At 41.4% G+C, this 20,017-nt stretch overlaps 1 pseudogene; it reads left to right on the forward strand.

Moving 5' to 3' along the window:
* The first annotated feature begins 15,073 nt into the window (after window positions 1-15,073).
* On the forward strand, window positions 15,074-19,783 carry LOC118896354 (annotated as a pseudogene).
* Window positions 19,784-20,017: the final 234 nt, after the last annotated feature.

Genomic DNA, 20,017 nt, shown 5'->3' on the forward strand with positions numbered 1-20,017 from the left:
TCTTAGAAAGAAAAACGCTGCAGGTAAGAGTGCATACCATAGAGTAATAAGACACATTCGGATTTCAGATAATGAAATGTCAAAAGCTGGAACTTTAGATCGATGAAAAGGGGTAAAAAGTGATAAATGGAAACTCCAGGGAGACCTCAGATTGAGACTTCCCTTACTTACCTGGCTCCAGAATCCGAGCCCCGTAAGTAAGGTTTTGGGTATTTTGCACAAAGCGTCACAGTCAATAGTAGGTGGCGGAGCCTGCAGAACGTGACCCACAACCAAGCGCAGAGTTCTGCATCCCGCTGGGGCCTGCGTGAGCTGGCCCTCCAGGCCGGCCCAGCGCTCCGGGATTCGCCAGTGGCGGGCTGTGAGGTTGTGGCTGTGACCGCCACCCAAGCCAAAAGCAGCTCCGCGCTTCTTTGCCAGAGCAGGGATGTTGCAGGAACGTAGCTCCAACTTCAGCTGGGGCTGCCTCAGTCTCCGTTGCTTATTGAGGTGAAATTCACATAAGATTAACAATTTTAAAGGGTATAATTCAGTGGCATTAGTACACTCACAATGTTGTGCAACCATCGCCATTTATCTAGTTCCAACATTTTCATCATCCCCAAAGGCGACCCCATACCCATTAAGCATATTCATTAGATCCTCCCTGTTCCCAGACCCTGGCAACCACTAATCTATTGTCTCTATGGATTTACCTATTCTGGACACTTGATGGTAAGTGGAATCATACAATATGTTGCCTTTTGTGTCTGTCTTCTTTCACTTAGCATACTTTTTTTTGAGGCTTATCCATGTTGTAGCATGTAGCACTCCTTCTTATGGCCGAATAATATTCCATTGTTTATCTTGTCATCTGGTAATGAACGTTTGGGTTGTTTCCACCTTTTGGCTTTTGTGAATAGTGCTGTGAACGTTTGTATACCAGTATTTTTTTGAATAGTTTTCAATTTCGGGGGTATATACCTAGGAGTTGAATTGCTAGGTCATATAATAATATGTTTAACTTTTTGTGGAACTGCCAAACTGTTTTCCACAGCAGCTGCACTATTAAACATTCCTACCAGCAATGTACAAGAATTGCAATATCTCCACATCCTCAATAACACTTGTTATTTTCCGGGTTTTTTTTAAAATTTATTTATTTATTTTATTATTTATTTTTGGCTGTGTTGGGTCTTCGTTTCTGTGCGAGGGCTTTCTCTAGTTGCGGCAAGTGGGGGCCACTCTTCATTGCGGTGCGCGGGCCTCTCACTGTCGCGGCCTCTCTTGTTGCAGGGCACAGGCTCCAGACGCGCAGGCTCAGCAGTTGTGGCTCACGGGCCCAGTTGCTCCGCGGCATGTGGGATCTTCCCAGGCCAGGGCTTGAACCCGTGTCCCCTGCATTGGCAGACAGATTCTCAACCACTGCGCCACCAGGGAAGCCCCCGTTGTTCTTTTGTTTTTTTTGGTTTTTTTAAGAAGCCATCCTAGTGGGTATGAAGTGGTAACTCATTGTGGGTTTGATTTACATTTCCTTAATGACTACAGATGTTGAGTATCTTTTCATGTGTTTATTGGTCATTTGTATATTTTCTTAGGAGAAATGTCTCTCCAAGTCCTTTGCCCATTTTAAAACTGGGTTGCTTTTCTTTTTGCTGTTAAGTTGCATGAAATCTTTGTATATTATAGATACTAGATCGTTATCAAATATATGATTTATAAATATTTTCTTTCATTCTATCTGCTGTCATTTCACTTTACTGATAGTGTCTTTTTTTAAAAAATTTATTTATTTATTTATTTATTTGGTCGTGCCAGGTCTTAATTGCTGCAGGGGGGCTTCTTAGTTGTAGCAGTCCCCTTAGTCGCAGCAGGCAGGCTCCTTACTTGCGGCACATGGGCTCCTTAGTTGTGTCATGCAAACTCTTAGTTGAGGCATGCATGTGGGATCTAGTTCCCTGACCAGTGATCGAACCCAGGCCCCCGGCATTGGGAGCACGGAGTCTTATCCACTGCACCACCAGGGAAGTTCCGAGAGTGTCCTTTTATGCACAAAAGATTTTAGTTTTGAAGAAGTCTAATTAATTTTGGTTTTTTTGTTTGTTGCTTATGCTTTTGGTGTCATATCCAAGACTCCATTACCAAATCCAAGGTCATAAAGATTTACCTCTATGTTTTCTTTTTTTTAACTTTGTGCTTTATATTGGAGTAGAGTTGATTAACAATGTTGTGTTAGTTTCAGGTGTATAGCAAAGTGATTCAGTTATACATATACATGTATCTATTCTTTTTCAAATTCTTTTCCTGTTTAGGTTGTTACATAATATTGAGCAGAGTTCCCTTTGCTATACAGTAGGTCCTTGTTGAAGATTTACCTCTATGTTTTCTTCCATGACTTTTAGAGTTTTATAGCTCACACTTAAGTCTTTGATGCATTTTGATGTATTCTTTTGCATATGGTGTAAGGTAGGGTTGTACCTTCCCTTGCAAGTGGACCTCCAGTTGTCCTATCACCATTTGTTAATGAGACTGTTCTTTGTCAATTGAATGGTTTGGGATTCTTGTCAAAAATCAATTGAGTATAGCTGTATTGGTTTATTTCTGGATTCTCAATCGTATTCCACTGAGATATATGTGTATTTTTAATGTCTGTTCCACACTGCTTTGATTACTGTAGCTTTGCAGTATGTTTTGAAATTGGGAAGTGTATTCCATTTCTGTTCTTCTTTTCAAAATAATGTTGACCTGTTTCAAGTTTGTATCTGGGTTCCCTTACAATTCCATGTAAGTTTCAGGATCAGCTTTTTCATTTGTACCAAAGAAAAGGCCATTGGGATTTTCATTAGGATTGCACTGGATATGTAGATTACTTTAGGTACTTTTGCCATCTTGACACTATTAAGTCTTCTAATTCATGAACACAGGATGTCTTTCCATTCATTTAGGTCTTCTTTAATTCAACAATGTTTTGTAGTTTTCAGTGTACAAGTATTGCACCTATTTGGTTAAATTTATTTCTAAGTATTTTACTCTTTTTGATGCTACTGAGAATTGAATTTTCTCAGATTCCTATCTGGATTGTTCATTGCTAGTGTTTAGAAATACAACTAATTTTCATGTGTTGATCTTTTATCCTGCAGTTTCACTGAATTTGTTTATTAGCCCTAATAGTTTTTTGTGGATTCTTTATGATTTCCTATATAAGATCATGTCATCTGCAAAGAGGGGTGGTTTTACTTGTTTCTTTCTAATTTGGATGCCTCTTGTTTCTTTTTTTTCTTAATATTTATTTATTTATTTATTTAGGCTGCACCAGGTCCCAGTTGTGGCACGTGGGCTCCTTAGTTGTGGCATGTGGACTTCTTAGTTGTGGCATGTGGGATCTAGTTCCCTGACCAGGGATCAAACCCGGGCCCCCTGCATTGGGAGTGCAGAGTCTTACTCACTGGACCGCCAGGGTGCCTCTTATTTCTTTTTTCTTGCCTTATTGCTCAAGTTAGACTTTCAGGACAATGCTGCTTACACAATTTTGAATAGAAGAAGCAAAAGCAGGCATTCTTTTTGTTGTTGTTGTTCCTGATCTTAGGGGGAAATCTTTCAGTCTTTCACTATTGATGTTAGTTGTAGTTTTTTTTTTTTTTCATAAATGCCCTTAATCAGATTGAGGGAGTTCTCTTTATTCCCAGTTTGTTGAATGTTTTTATCATGAAAAAGTGTTGGATTTTGTCAAATTATTCTTCTGCATCAGTTGAGATGATCACGTTTTTCCTTCATTCTATTGATATTGTATATTACTTTGATTGATTTTTATATGTTGAATCCCTCTTGAGGTAAATATCATTTAGTCATGGTGTGTAATTCTTTTAACATTTTGCTGGATTCGGTTTGCAAGGATTTTATTGAGGATTTTTTGCATCTATATTCATAAAGGATATTGGTCTGAAAATTTCTTTTCTTGTGATGTCTCTGGTTTTGGCATCAGGTAATGTTGGCCCCATCAAATAAGTTAAGAAGTGTTCAGTGCTTTTCTATTCTTAGAAGAGTTTGAAAAGGATTAGTGTTAATTGTTCCTTAAAAGTTTGATGCAGTTGACTAGTGAAGCCATCTTATCTGGTCCTGGACTTTTCTTTGTCAGAAGGGTTTTTGTTTGTTTGTTTTGTTTTTTAAACTACTGACTCAATCTCTTGTTATAAGCCTGTTCAGATTTCCTTTTTTTTTTTTTTCTTGAATCAGTTTTGGTGGTCTGTGTGTTTCTAGGAATTTGCCCATTTTATCTAGGTTACCTAACTTGTTAGTGTACACTGTTCAGAGTTTTCTCTCATAATCCTTTTTATTCCCTTAAATTCGCTAGTAATGTCCCCATTATGTTGTGTTTAAGTCATCTTTTTCTTGATTGAGGATTCACTTGGATGCTACAAACGTTCAGCTATTTCCCAGAATTCCCACAAAGTCAATTCTGACACTTACCTTTTTGGGGTTTCTGTGTAGGGACGGGCCCGTGCAGCTTCCTATTCTGCCATTTCCATTGACGTCCCTTCTAATTTTTGTTTTGTTTTGCTTTCGAGCAGAATGGCAAAATGCCTCTGATGTGCCAAGTTCCTTCCTCCATACATCCTCTGTGACTGGGAAGCAAGTCTTCCATGCCCCGCCTTCCCACCCTCTGGGTTACCTGTCCCCCACCACTTCTCTGAAGCCCCCTCTAACTCTGTCAGCTACTCCCCTCCAAATTTTCTCCACCGCCCCCCTTTCTCTTTTTTGCACTGTTAAGAGCTGGCCCTTCTTTCCTCAACTTTCTTGCACGCACGCACGCACGCACACCCTGCTTTTCTCCTTTGGAGATTCCTCACACGTAGTAATTCCCCAGCCGCTTGCCAGCAGGCTGGAGCGCCTCAGGGGCAGCACGGACGCTCACTTGTAAGCCCCGAGGGCCTCCGGCCAACCAGAGCTCCTCCCGAACCTGCGCTCGCAGAGCAGAGCGTGCACGTGCGCGTCTCCCGAGCACGCAAAGCGCCGGCCCGGCCGGCCGCTTGCGCCGCCGGAGCGACGTGGAAGTGAAACGCGCGGGGTTGGGCTGGGGCCACCCGAGAGCGGGCCGAGAAACTCGGCGGCTTTCTCTGGTTTAAAAAACAAACAAACAAAGAAAAGAGAGAGCGAGGAGGGTGAGAGAAAGGGAGCGAGAAAGAGGAAAGAGGGAGCGGTTCTAAGCTAGACGGCTGGGGCCCTGAGGCAGGAGAGGAGGCTGCGGGACCGCAGCTCGGCTCGGAGGCCGGAGGCCGGGGCTTTCCCGTAATAACGGACGAAACTTCGGAGCCAATCAGCCGTGGAGGAAAGAAAAAAAGGTACTGCCGCACTGAGGCATTTTTCTAGCTTCAGTGGGGAGCGCGCCGGGTGCAGCGACCTGGGAGCCCGAGGCCCCAGAGAGTAGCCCGGGATTTGGCCGCGTCTCCCAGGTGCCCGCGTAGGCCGGGCGGCCGGCGGGAAAGGAAGCACCTCCTCCCAGAACTCACGTACCGGATTGAAGCAATAACGTTCGCGCAATAAGCAAACATACCTATTTTAAAGTGAATATTACTATTCCATTTTTTTCCTATTTGAACTTTTCTTTAAGTGAACTGTCTTACAATAATTTAGTCTGTTTTCTGAAATCTCAATTGTCTTTTCCTTTAAATAGCTGAGTAAATCATCGGGTGTTGCCCCAGTTCTGTCTGTAGACGGCTTGCTCTTAGAGAATTGTTTCTCTTGAGGGATCGCAGCCAAGGAGCAAGTCTGCATTTACATTTTCTGCCTATGGACTGCTACCTGAAATTATTTAAGTTATCTCCTCTGTTTATTAATATCTTTAAGGTATTTATGAGCAAACAGAATAATCATTCCCTAACCTCTGTCTCCATTCAGGTGGATAATGGAGCTCCCCCCGACCCTGTTTGCACTCCAGTTTACTAGGAAAAGATATGTGAGAGCTGAGGGGGAAGAATGTGAGGAGTTCTTTCTCCGTAAGTAATCTTATTCATTAATTGACTCAAGAGATAATTATTGAGCACACCTTGTATGCCAGGCACTGTGCCAGGCAGTAGGACTACAGGACTCACCATCTCTAAGGAAAGATAAAAACAAAACAGAAAGTACTGGTATTGTTCATGAATCTACCAATGTTCTCTTCTAGTTACCTTCTGAGAAAATCTTTCCCCTCATACAAAGACAAATTTCTTAATGGACTGGAATCACATCTATTTTCCAACCAAGCCAAATAGCTTTGATTTGGTAAAGATTGCCAGAAAGATTTTTGTGATGAATAAGAGAACAAATCAACATGTTATCTCTACCCAGAAGAAGCTAGTGATAGTATTTTTTCTTTTTTCTTTTTTTTTAAAATATAAATTTATTTTATTTATTTTTGGCTGCGTTGGGTCTTCGATGCTGTGCGCGGGCTTTCTTTAGTTGCAGTGAGCGGGGGCTACTCTTCATCACAGTGCGCGGGCCTCTCACTATCGTGGCCTCTCTTGTTGCGGAGCACAGGCTCCAGACGTGCAGGCTCAGTAGTTGTGGCGCACAGGCTTAGTTGCTCCGTGGCATGTGGGATCTTCCCGGACCAGGGCTCGAACCCGTGTCCCCTGCATTGGCAGGTAGATTCTTAACCACTGCGCCACCAGGGAAGCCCAGTATTTTTTCCTAATTGGAGGAGAGAGAGAGAAATAGTGCTCCCCTCACTATAAATCATATAATGAAATGATTTTTGTTGTTGTTGTTGATAATAACTCAGGTGAGAAAACTGTTGTCACAGATGAAATTTGAAGTTAGCAATCCAGGAAGTACATCTCAGGATCCTTCTACCTGCTAACCTCTAAGTCACTATTAGTTGCTATATAATTTTAAAGCTATTTTAACATGTAAAAAGTTTTTTTTATCAGTTGCCATATTTTCAAGCTTTGTATAGGAATAGTAAGAAAAAATAGATTTGGCCTTAGAAATCAAGGAGTCTATCTTTGTAGTTGGGGAACTGGGGAAACTAGTTTGCACAAAGCTAAATAGTAATGAAATAAAGTGTTTTCCTAAGGAAAACACTTGAGGTGAGATTGATGAAAGGGGGGGAAGAAAGAAATGGGGACAGTGTGTTTATTTTTTGCCAGGAAAAGTACCTCAAGTAAATAGTTCTCAGGAGGAGGCAGTAGCTACACCACAGAACCAAAGGTGGAAATTTCTGGAAAGTGCCCTCAGAAAGTGACCTAGGATTGTGAGGGGTCGATCAGCTTGAAAGGAGTGATATCTTTTAAATAGAAGAGCAGAATTAATAATTTCCATGCCCAGTCCTACATGAAGTAGATCAATCACGTATAAAGTAAAAGAGAGGGGAATAGTTTTCACAGTTTCAGTTGAAAAGTAGTACAGTTGCAGGAAATGGGGGGTTGATGGAACTGCAACTTGCCCCTGGGCAAGGTTGAAGAAACTACCTTTGGGTGCCAAATGCAAATGAAATAGATTTTTTCTTTTCTTTTTTCTGTCTTTTCCCTCTTGTATAAGAAAATGTTACCAAGTGTTGGACGTGGGGTATGAATAAACATTGCTTGGGGAGAGTGAAATTATATAACATCTACAGAGGAAAATTATCAATATCCATGAAAAATTTTAAGGGACATCTATTTTATTCAGCAATTGCTCCTCTAGAAATTATTCTGCAGATACATTTGCACATGTGCAAAATGGCCCGTGTATAACAATAGCCACTGTAGCTTTGTAATAACAAGATATGAGACAATTTCAGTGGCCATAAATGAGGAGGGATTAATTAAATTATGAGGCTTCTCTAAAATTAATCATGTACAGCTATGGTCCAGAATGCAGCAGATCTAGCAAATATGTAATGATTTCCAAGATACATTGTTGAGTGAAATAAGAGAGGTACCGGACAATGTATGTAAAATGCTTCAAATTAAACTTTAGAAATATTTGTATGTGTGCTTGTATGTACGTAGAATATTTCTGGAAAGACACACAAAAAGTTGTTGACTATTGTCTCAAGGGAGGGAAGTAGATGTACTGAATACAATTTACTGCCAGTTTTAAAAACAAGTGTATGAACTATCTAATACAAGTAAAACAAATAACTAATAAAGCAAGTCAAGTACTGGTAGAAGGAAGTTGTTTCTTGAACTGACCACATTCTGTTTTGTAAGAATTCTGCAACTGTCAAAATTGCATTTACAGGAAGAGAAAAAAGAAAACTCCAGGGTAAGTCATTCAGTTAGTCCCTTATCTAAGCCTTAGTTTCCTCATTTGTAAAATGGGTATGAGGGTGACTACTTTGCAGGCTTGTTGTCTGTATTAAACATAAAGAATATAAATTATTATACATGCTAGCACGTGCATGTGCACGCGCGCACACACACACACACACACACACTTCTGGCTCAGGCTTCCAGTTTCCCCAAAGCAGTTCCCAAAGGAAGACCAAGCGGGGCTTGAAGCAGGAAGAATTTAGGTACAACCAGGGCATTTTCTCACCAGCACAGGATTTAGCATTAGCAGTAAGTCCCATCCCTTTGGATTTCATTCACTAAACAAACATTACCTATCAAGTACTGTGCTGGCCGCTTGGATACAGTGGTGAACAAGACAAAACTGTGCTTTAAAAAATATTATGCAGTTTATACATGAATGTGTCTGCATTCAAATGATGTAAAACAAAATTAATGTTCCCCTTTGCTGCTGCTGTTTTCCCCAGAGGTAATTGCTGATATCCTCATAAAGTTGGGGGAAATACTTTATGACTTTGTTTGGTGCATGTTGTTTCCCCCCTTACAATAGCATCACACAATACACACTGTTCTATAACTGTCTAGAATATCAATATGTCTTGGAGATTTTTGCAAAGAATCAGAAAGATTCTCCCTCATTCTTTTAAACTGCTGTAGGTAGCCTATTGTATGGATAAATGTACGATTTAGTTAATCATTCCCCTAATGATGGACACTTAAGTCATTTTCTATTTTTTACGAGTATAAAATGGGCTATTAATGTTTGGTTATATATGTTACAAATGTTCTCTGCCGGCTTGTTGCTTGTGTTATTACTTTATATATGGTATTATTTAGCCTACAGAATTTTAAAACTTTGATGGAAGCAAATGTATCAGTTTTTTAAAAAGATGTCTTAACAACTTTGTTGTCTTAAGGCCTTTTACACACCCAAGATTATGAACACATTCTCCTACATTTTCTGTTAATGTTTGACATTGACATATTTTGTTCACCTGGACTTTCACTGTGTGTGAAGTTGTGGTAGGCAGTATAATGCCCTTATCCCCAAGATGTCCATGTCCTAATTCCTGGAAACTGTGACTATATTAAATTCAAAATGGGATGGAAAAATAGAATGAAGGTTTCAGATGGAATTAAGGTTGGTAATCAGCAGACCTTGAGATGATGGTATATTAGTTTCCTATTGTTGCTACAAGTTCTGTGGCTTAAAACAACACACATTTATTCTCTTACAGTTCTGGATGTCAGAAAGCCAACATCAGTTTTCACTGGGCTAAAGTCAAAATGTTTTCAGGGCCGATTTTTTTCTGGAGTCTCTGAATGGAAAGTCCCTTTTCTTGTTTTTTCATCTTCTAGTGGCCACTTGTATTCCTTGGTTTGGGGCCCCTTCCTCTATCTTTGAAGCACATCCCTCTAATCTCTGCTTCTGTCATATCTCCTTCACCTCTCTTTCATGAAATCTCCCTCAATCTCTCTCTTATAAGAACACTTGCAATTAATTTAGAGTTCACCCACATAATCTAGGATAATCTCCCCTTTTCAAAACCCTTAATTTAATTACATATGCAAAAGTCCCTTTTTCCGTATATGGTAGCAATCATAGGTTCCAGGAACTCAGGCTTGGATATCTTTGGAGGACATTATTCACTCTGCCATGTGTATAGAGATTATCCTAGAGTATCCAGATGGTCCCAATGTAATTATAATTCATATAAATGGAAGAGAGAGGCATAACAAAGAACCAGAGAGCTGGCAGTGTGAGAAAGACTTAGTCCGATGGTGATGGCCCTGAAGATGAAAAAAGAGGGCAGTAAGCCAAGGAATGTGGAAGGCCTCTAGAGAGTGGAAAAGGCAAGAAACAAATTATCCTACAGAGCTTCAGAAAGGAACACAGTCCTGTTAACACATTGATTTTAACTCAGTGAGACCCATTTCGGAGTTTAATTTTAGTAAGAACACTTGAGATTTATCCTCTTAGTAGTTTTTTAAGTATACAATACAGTATTGTTGACTATAGGGTAGATACAGTGTTGTAGAGCAGATCTCTAGAACTTATTCATCTTGCTTAACTGAAACTTTATGCCTATTGATTAATAATTCACACATCCCCTCTCTCTGGCTCCTGGCAACCACCATTACACATTTTGATTCTATGAATTGGACTATTTTAGGTAGCTGGTATAACTGAAATCGTGCAATATTTGTCTTTCTGTGACTGGTTTATTTCACTTAGCATAATATCTTCAAGGTTCATCCACGTTGCATATTGCAGAGTTTCCTTCTTTTTAAAGGCTAATAATTCATTGTATGTGTATACCACTATGACTCTATTCATCTGTTGATAGACATTCATGTTTTTTCACATCTTGGCTGTCGTGACTGGTGCTGTAATGGAGTGTAATGAACATGGGAGATTTCTTTGAGATCCTAGTTTCAGTTCTTTTGGATAAATACCTAGAACTGGGATTGCTTGGTCATATGGTAGTTCTATTTTTATTTTTATTTTTTGGCCACACTGCACAGCATGCGGGATCTTAGTTCCTCGACCAGGGATCAAACCCGTGCCCCCTGCATTAGAAGCGCAGATTCTTAACCACCAGACCACCAGGGAAGTCCCAGTAGTTCTGTTTTTAATTTTTTGAGGAACCTCTATACTGTTAACCATAGTGGCTACACTATTTTGCTTTCCCACCAACAGTGGACAAGGGTTCCAGTTTCTCCACATCCTAACCAACACTTGTGGTCTTTTTTTTTTTTTTTTTTAAATAATAACCATCCTTACAGGAGTGAGGTGATATTTCATTGTGGCTTTGATTTGATTTGTATTTCCATGATGGTTATAGACTGTGGAGCATTTTTTCATATACCTGATAGCCATTTATATGTCTACTTTGGAGAGATGCCTATTCAAGTCCTTAGCTCATTTTAAAATCAGGTTTTGGTTTTTGGCCGTTGAGTTGTAGGAGTTCCTTACATATTTTGGATATTAACCCCTTATAAGTTATATAGTTTGCAACTATTTTCTCTGAGTCCATAAATTGCCTTTTCACTCTGTTGTTTCTGTTGCTATAAAGGAGCTTTTTAGTTTGATGTAGTCCCAATTGACTGTTTTGCTTTTGTTGCCTGGGCTACTGTTGTCATATACAAAAAAATCATATTCAAGACCAATGAAGCTTTTCCCCAACATTTTCTTCTAGGAGTTTTACACTTTCATATCTCTTCTTTAAAAGTTAATCCATTTTGAGTTGATTTCCGTGTATGGTATAAGATAAGGGTACTATTTCATTCTTTAGCATATAGATATTCAGTTTTCCCAACACCAGTTGTTGAAGAGATTATCCTTTCCCCATTGTGTATTCTTGGCACTTTTGTCAAAGATCAGTTGACCATGTATGCATATGTTTATTTCTGGGCTCTCTAGTCTGTTCCGTTGGTCCAAATCTCTGTCTTTATGCCAGTACAGTACTGTTTTGACTATTGTAGCTCTGTAATATATTTTGAAATCAGGAAGTGGAGTACCTCCAGTTTTGCAAGATTGCTTTATCTATTCGGGTTCTTTGGTGTTTCCGTATGAGTTTTAGGATTGCTTTTTCTACTTTTGTGAAAAAATGCTGTTGGAATTTGGATAGGGGTTACATAGAATCTGTAGATCACTTTGGGTAGTATGGACATTTTAACAATATTAACTCTTCAATCCATGAATATGGGATATCTTTCCATTTGTTTGCGTCTTTATCAACGTCTTATAGTTTTCAGTGCACGGGTCTTTCACATCCTTGTTTATATTTATTCCTAAATATGCTATTGTTTTTTATGCTGTTATGAATGATATTTCTTTAATTTTCAGATAGTTCAGTGTTAGTATAGAGAAATACAACTGATTTTTGTATGTTGATTTTGTATCCTGCAAATTTACTGAATTTATTAGTTCTAACAGTTTCTTGGTGGAGTCTTTAAGATTTTCTATATATAAGATATTGTCATTTGCAAACATGGACAGTTTTACTTCTTTCTTTCCAATTTGGATGCCTTTTATTTCTTTTTCTTGCCTAAGTGTTCTAGCTATAATTTCTAGTACTATGTTAAATAGAAGTAGCAAGAGCAGTTATCCTTGTCTGTTACTAATATTAAAGGAAAAGCTTTCAATTTTTTACCATTTAGTGTGAGGTTAGCTGTGGGCTTGTCATATATGGCCTTTATTATGTTGAGGTAATTTCCTTATATTCCTTGTTTTTTGAGAGTTTTTATCATAAAAGGGTATTTGAATTTTGTCAAATGCTTTTTGTTCATCTGTTGAGATGATTGTGTAATTTTTATTCTATATTCTGGTATTGTGGTGTATCACATTTATTGATTTGTATATGTTGAACCAACATCCTTGCATCCCAGGGATAAATCCCACTTGGTCATGATCTACAGTCCTTTTAAAAAGCTGTTGAATTTGGTTTGCTAGTATTTTGTTTAGGATTTTGCATTTGTATTCATCTGGGATATTGGCCTGTAGTTTTCTTTTCTTGTAGTGTCTTTTTCTGGCTTTGGTATCAGGATAATGCTGACTTCATAAATGAGTTTGGAAATGTATATACTTCTCTTCAAGTTTTTGGAAGAGCTTGAGACAGATTGGCATTAATTCTTTTAAAATGTTTGGTAGAATTCATTAGTGAAGCCATCTGGTCCTGGGCTTTTCTTCCTTGGGAGATTTTTGATTATTGATTCAACCTTCATACAAGTTATAGGTCTTGTTAGACTATAGTTGAGACTTTTTTTTTTTTGGGGGGCTGTGCCATGCAGCTTGTGGGATCTCAGTTCCCTGACCAGGGATTGATCCCAGGCCACAGCAGTGAAAGCCGGGAATCCTAACCACTAGGCCACCAGGGAACTCCCTAGACTTTGTTTTTCTTTATGATTGGGTCTTGGTAGGTTGTATGTTTCTAGGAATTTATCCATTATTTCTAGGTTATCCAGTTCGTTGGTGTATAATTGTTCATACTGGTCACTTATGATCTTTTTAATTTCTATGGCATCTTTTTTTTAAAATTCTTTTTTAAATTAATTAATTAATTTTTTGCTGTGTTGGGTCTTGTTGCTGCACGCGGGCTTTCTCTAGTTGCGGTGCGTGGGCTTCTCGTTGTGGTGGCTTCTTTTGTTGCGGAGCATGGCTTTAGGCACACAGGCTTCAGTAGTTGTGGCACGTGGGCTCAGTAGTTGTGGCTCATGGGCTCTAGAGCTCAGGCTCGGTAGTTGTGGCACACGGGATTAGTTGCTCTGCTGCATGTGGGATCTTCCCGGACCAGGGCTCGAACCCACGTCCCCTGCATTGGCAGGCGGATTCTTAACCACTGCACCACTAGGGAAGCCCCTATGGCATCTTTTTAAATGTCTTCTCTTTCATTTTATTTTGTCATCTCTTTTTTTTCTTAGTCTTTCTAAGAGTTTGTCAATTTTATTTACCTTTTCAAAATATCAGCTCTTAGTTTCATTGGTTTTTTTCACTTGTTTTTCTATTTTCGATTTCACTTACTTATGTTCTAATCTTTCTTATTGCCATCTTTTTGATAACTGTAGGCTTAATTTATTCTTTTTCTCGCTTCTTGGGGTGTAAAGTTAGGTTGTTTGAGATTTTTTTTTTCTTTTTTAATTAAGCATTTATGACAATAAACTTCCCTCTTAGTACTGCTTTTGTTGGATCTCATATGTTTTGATATGTTGTGTTTTTATTTATCTCAAGGTATTTTCAAATTTCCTTTTAAATCCAATTGTTGTTCAAGATTATTGTTGTTTAATTTCCACACTTGTTAATTTTTCCAGTTTTTTGTCTACTATTGAGTGCTAGTTTCATTCCATTGTGGTCAGAAAAGATATTTGGTATAATTTCAATCTTCTTAAATTTGTTAAGACTTTGTTTTGTGACCTAAATGTGAGCTATCCTGGAGAATGTTCCATGTGCACTTGAGAAGAATGTGTTCTGCTGCTGTTGGGTGGAATGTTCTATACAGTAAGTCCCCTACATACAAACGAGTTCCGTTCTGAGAGCACATTCATAAGTCCAGTTTGTTCGTAAGTCCAACAAAGTTAGCCTAGGCACCCAGCTAATACAATCGGCTATAGAGTACTGTACTGTAATAGGTTTATAATACTTTTCACACATATAATTCATAAACAAAAAATAAAGAAAACATTTTTAATCTTACAGTACAGTACCTTGAAAAGTACAGTGTACAGTACAACAGCTGGCATACAGGGGCTGGCGTTGAGTGAACAGGCAAGAAGAGTTACTGACTGGAGGAGGGAGAGGAGGTGGGAGATGGTAGAGCTGAAGGATCAACAACAATAGGAGACAGAGGGCAAGCTGCAATTTTCACTCACACCTGACGATGGCACAGGTTCTGGTTCCTTGCTGGATTTAATTCTGTCTACCCTCTTGAAAAAACGAACCAGTGATGTCTGGGTAGTAGCTCTTTTTTTCTCATCATAGATGACATGGTAGCACTGGATTGCATTCTGAACGGCTGCTGCAACCTTCGTGTACTGTTCTACATTCTGGTCCTATGCCTCAAAAACTAACAGTGCCTCCTCAGATAAAGAAAATCCCCTTGCCATTTCCTGCATCGTGAATCTCTTCGGTTCTTCAGTTACTTCTTCTTTCTCTTGTCTCTCTTCATCCTTGCTCTGGGCCTCCAATTCCATCAGGTCTTCATTAATGATCTCCTCATGTTGCACAGCAAGGAGTTCAATGAAGTCGTCCTCTTGCAGATCTAGCTGAAATAAAGATACTATACTACTGTACTCTGTACAGTACTGTACAGTAAAGTACACAGAAGCACAACTACTTGTAGAGGATGCATGCAAGTGACAATATACGCCAGACAAGTGAACTAACTTACGTGATTGGACATGCGAACACACGTTCCTATCTTTGAAAGTTTGCAACTTGAAGGTTCGTATGTAGGGGACTTACTCTGTATGTCTGTTAGGTCCATTTAGTCTATAGTTTTGTTCAAGTCCTCTGTTTCCTTTTTGATCTTCTGTCTGGATGTTCTATCCATTACTGAGAGTAGAGTCTCTTACTATTATTGTCTTGTCTTGTCTTATATTGTTTATTTCTCCCTTCAAACTGTCAATGTTTGCTCTATATATTTAGGTGCTCTGATGTGTGTAATATATATAATTCTTATATCTTGTTGGTAGATTGGCACTTTTATCAGTATAATGTCCTTCTGTCTCTTATGACAATTTTTGACTTATAATCTATTTTGTGTGATATAAGTATAGCCAACCCTGCTCTATTTTGGTTACTATTTCTGTGGAATGTCTTTTTCCATCCCTTCACTTTCAACCTGTGTGTCCTTTTTAGACAGCATATAGTTGAGTCTTGTTTTTTTAATTCGTTCAGCCACTCTTTGTCTTTTAACTAAAGAGTTTAATATTTTTTCATTTAATGTTAATTACTGACAGAAAAAGATTTACTGTTACCATTGAGTTCACTGTCTTCTGTTAGGTTTTTTGTTTTTTGTTTTTGTTTGTTTTGTTTGTTTGCTTTTTTCTCTGAAAGATCCTTTTATGAATCATGGTGGAATTACCTGTACCAGATATTTTAAATATGCAGAACTTTATAATCATGAGGTGATTTCAGTGAACAAGAAAAGCTTTCCAAAGTGAACTTAGCCAAAATTGTATTTAATCTTCCTTAAATATAGACACATTTTAGTTATTGGGGAGAAAGTCTGTTGAAATATAACAGGAAGTATTCGGATCCCTCTCTACTACTCCTCCGCCCTGCCCCCTGTAGCTTCACATAGCCCAGAATCCATTTACTTTTTTTTTTTTTTTAATAAATTTATTTATTTTATTTTTGGCTGCGTTGGGTCTTTGTTGCTGTGCACGGGCTTTCTCTAGTTGCGATGAGCGGGGGCTACTCTTCACTGCAGTGCGCGGGCTTCTCATTGCGGTGGCTTCTCTTGTTTCAGAGTACGGGCTCTAGGCGCGGGCTTCAGTAGTTGTGCACAGGCTTAGTTGCTCCGCGGCATGTGGGATCTTCCCGGACCAGGGCTCGAACTCGTGTCCCCTGCATTGGCAGACAGATTCTTAACCACTGCGCCACCAGGGAAGCCCTCCATTTACTTTTGTTCCAATAACCATTATACTTTATATTCTTTTAAAGTGGAAACTTTGAAGTTGTAATAAATGGATTGTATCATACTACTCAGTTTGTTCAATTCAGTAAGCATTCATAGAGCATTAGGCATCCCTCTAGTTTAGGTACCAGAGAGCAGTAGCTTTCAAACATTTTATACCATGAAAAACAACATTTTATACCATGAAAAACAACATTTTATACCATGACTCACAGTAACAAGTATCAATATGGTTAACATTGTAACCCACCATGTCATTTGTGTGCACCTATACTCATAACTGAAACAAGTCTCATGAAATAACACTTATTGGTATTATGGGAGATATACTTTGATATTTTCTGTTCTATTTTTTTTCTTTTTAAAAACTTTTTATTGAAGTATAGTTGATTTACAGTGTTAATTTCTGCTATACAGCATTGTGACTCAGTTATAAATATATATAATATTTTTCATATTTTTTTCCATTATGGTTTAATCACAGGATATTGAATATAGTTCCCCGTGCTATACAGTAGGACCTTGTTGTTTATCCATCCTGTATATAATAGTTTGCATCTGCTAATCCCAAACTCCCAGTACTTCCCTCCCACATCCCCACTCCCTCTTGCCAACCACAAGTCTGTTCTCTATGTCTGAGTCTCTTTTTGTTCCATAGATATGTTCATTTGTGTCCTGTTTTAGATTCCACATATAAGTGATATAATACGGTATTTGTCTTTCTCTTTCTGACTTACTTCACTTAGTATGATAATCTCTAGGTCCATCCATGTTGCTGCAGATGGCATTATTTCATTTTTTTTAATGGTTGAGTAATATTCCATTGTGTGTATATATACATATATACACACATATCACATCTTCTTTATCCATTCATCTGTCGATGGACATTTAGGTTGTTTCCATGTCTTGGCTATTGTACATAGTGCTGCTATAAACATAGTTTCCAGAGGAGGCCCTCCACCGGTGGGTGTTTGAGGTGGTGGAGGCTCTGCAGGAACATCCTTGGGACCCCGACCAGATCCTCATTGGCTACAGCTTGGGCCTCATCGTCTTCTGGGACCTGCAGGGCAGCCGCGTGCTCTGTCATTTCCTCAGCAGCTAGCAACTGGAGAATATCTGCTGGCAGCGGGATGGTCATCTGATAGCTGCCATTCTGACAGCAGCTACTGCCAGTGGCCCGTGTCCGGTGATACCCAGCAACCAGAGCCACTGCACAGCTGTGTGCCTTATGGTCCTTTTCCTTGCAAAGCTATCACCAACATCTTCTGGCTGACCACCAAGCAGGGGTTGCCCTTCACCATCTTTAAGGGTGGCATGCTGTGGGCCGGCTATGGGGACTGCCACTGCATCTCGGTGGCCCACAACAGCCAGCAGACAGCCTCTGACTTCACCTCCCGAGTCATCGACTTTACTCTTCTCGTTGAGATGGACCGTGCAGCTGCCTTTGATGACCCCTACGCTCAGGTGGTGCTGGCTGAGGAGGAGCTGGTGGTGATTGACCTGCAGATGGCCGGTTGGCTGCAGATTTAGCCTCCCTACCTGGCCTCCCTGAATTGCTCTGCCATCACCTGCTCCCACCAAGTCTCCAACATCCCCCTGAAGCTGTGGGAGCACGTCATTGCTGCTGGCAGCTGGCAGAACACACACTTCTCCACCGTGGAGTGGCCCATAACTCATAGGGCATGAGGACAGCATGGTGAGGTTCTGGGATGCCTCTGGCATGTGCTTGCTGCTGCTCTACAAACTCAGCACTGTACAGGTGTTCCTCACCAACACAGACCCCAGTGAGAGCCTCACTGCCCAGGGCCAGGATGAGTGGTCCCTGCTCTGCAAGGTGGGCTCCTTCGACCCCCACAGTGACGATCCTCAGCTGGGCATCCAAAAGATTTTCCTCTGCAAATACAGTGGCTACCTGGTTGTGGCCACCACGGCAGGGCAGGTGAGGTTGCTGGAGCTAAATGACGAGGAGGTGGAGCACTCCATGGAGCAGGTGGAGGCTGACCTGCTGCAGGACCAGGAAGGCTACCTCTGGAAGGGGCAGGAATGCCTGTGTGCCTGCCCGGGGCCTGTGCGCTTTGAGCCTGGCTTTCAGCCCTTCGTATTGGTGCAGTGCCAGCCCCTGGCTCTGGTCACCTTCTTGGCCCTGCACTCCCAGTGGCACCTCGTGGCCTTCGGCACCAGCCATGGCTTCAGCCTCTTTGACCACCAGCAGTAGCAGCAGGTCTTTGTCAAGTGCACACGCCTCAATGATCAGCTAGCCTTGGAGGGCCCGCTGTCCCACGTGAAGTTCCTAAAGACATCTCTGTGCCAGTCCTTCCGCTGGACACGTCGCAGCCGGGTGTCCAAAAGGTAGCAGTGGACCACTGGCCCTCCAGGAGATGTGCAGGAGGGGAGCACCAGGGCAGAGCAGACCCACATGCAGAACATGGAGCTGGCACCCGTGCAGTGCAAGATGGAGGCCCATTTGGCAGCAGACACCTTCATGGGCTTAGTCCGGACCCTCTACTTCACTGACATCTACCTGAGGAACAACTCTCGCCTCTGCCCCTTGCTGTGGGCTGGCACCAATGGTAGTACCATCTATGCCTTTGCCTTGTGCATGACACCCGAGGAGCAGAGAATAGATGAGCCGGTGCGAGCGGAGCAGGCCAGGGAGATTCAGCTGTTGCCTGGTGGGCATCCTGGTGCTGGACGGACACAGTGTGCCCCTTCTCAAGTCCCTAGAAGTGGCCCATGACCTGTCAAAAAGCCTGGACATTCAGGGAAGCCACCAGCTACTCACTGTGTCAGAAGAGCAGTTCAAGGTGTTTCACGCTGCCCAAGATCAGTGCCAGGCTGAAGCTGAAGCTAACCACCCTAGAGGGCTTGCGGGTGCAGTGAGTCACTGCGGCCTGCTTCCGCAGCTGTCGAGCTGAGGACTATAGGGAACATCACCTGGCTGTCCTCACCAACGTGGGTGATGTCCAGGTGGTCTCACTGCCCCTGCTCAAGCCCCAGGTTCACTATAACTACTTCTGCTGGGTGGATGTCAGCAGCATTGCTTTCTGCATCTTCACCAAATATGGCCAAGGTTTCTACCTGATCTCACCCTCCGAACTTGAGCACTTCTCTGTCTCCACCACGTGGCTGGTTGAGCCCCAGTGTCTGGTGGATTCAGCAGAAACGAAGAACTACAGCCGCCCCCGCAATGGATCGGGCCCTGAGAAGGCCTTGGGCGGAGCCAGGAACTAAGCCAAAGTGATGGAGAGGAGAGGAGAGGAGGTCGGCCCGAGATGGAGCATGCTCTGCTCAGTGACGAGAGGGTCCTGAAGGAGATCCAGAGCACGCTGGAGCGAGACCAAGGGCACTGTGGCAATTGGCCATTCTTAGCAAGTGGGTTACAGCCTCAGCAATGGGGGAGGATGCTCCTGAGTTGCTATCACTCTATCTCCTTCTGCGGCAGAGTGAGTGGTAGGGGCATCCAGGCTGCATGATGAGCACACACTACTGAGGCCTCTTCCTTGGGTCACCACCCCACCTGGAGAGGCCCATGCACTGGGCCATGCAGGGGCTAGGGGGACCCCCAGTTTCCACCCTGCTGCTGCTCCTGGCCTCGGGAGAGGAGACACCCCACGTCCTTGGGGCTATCCCTTCCTGGGCCTTGAC

Source organism: Balaenoptera musculus, chromosome 6 (genome assembly GCF_009873245.2).
Source record: "Balaenoptera musculus isolate JJ_BM4_2016_0621 chromosome 6, mBalMus1.pri.v3, whole genome shotgun sequence".
Classification (NCBI taxonomy): Eukaryota; Metazoa; Chordata; class Mammalia; order Artiodactyla; family Balaenopteridae; genus Balaenoptera; species Balaenoptera musculus.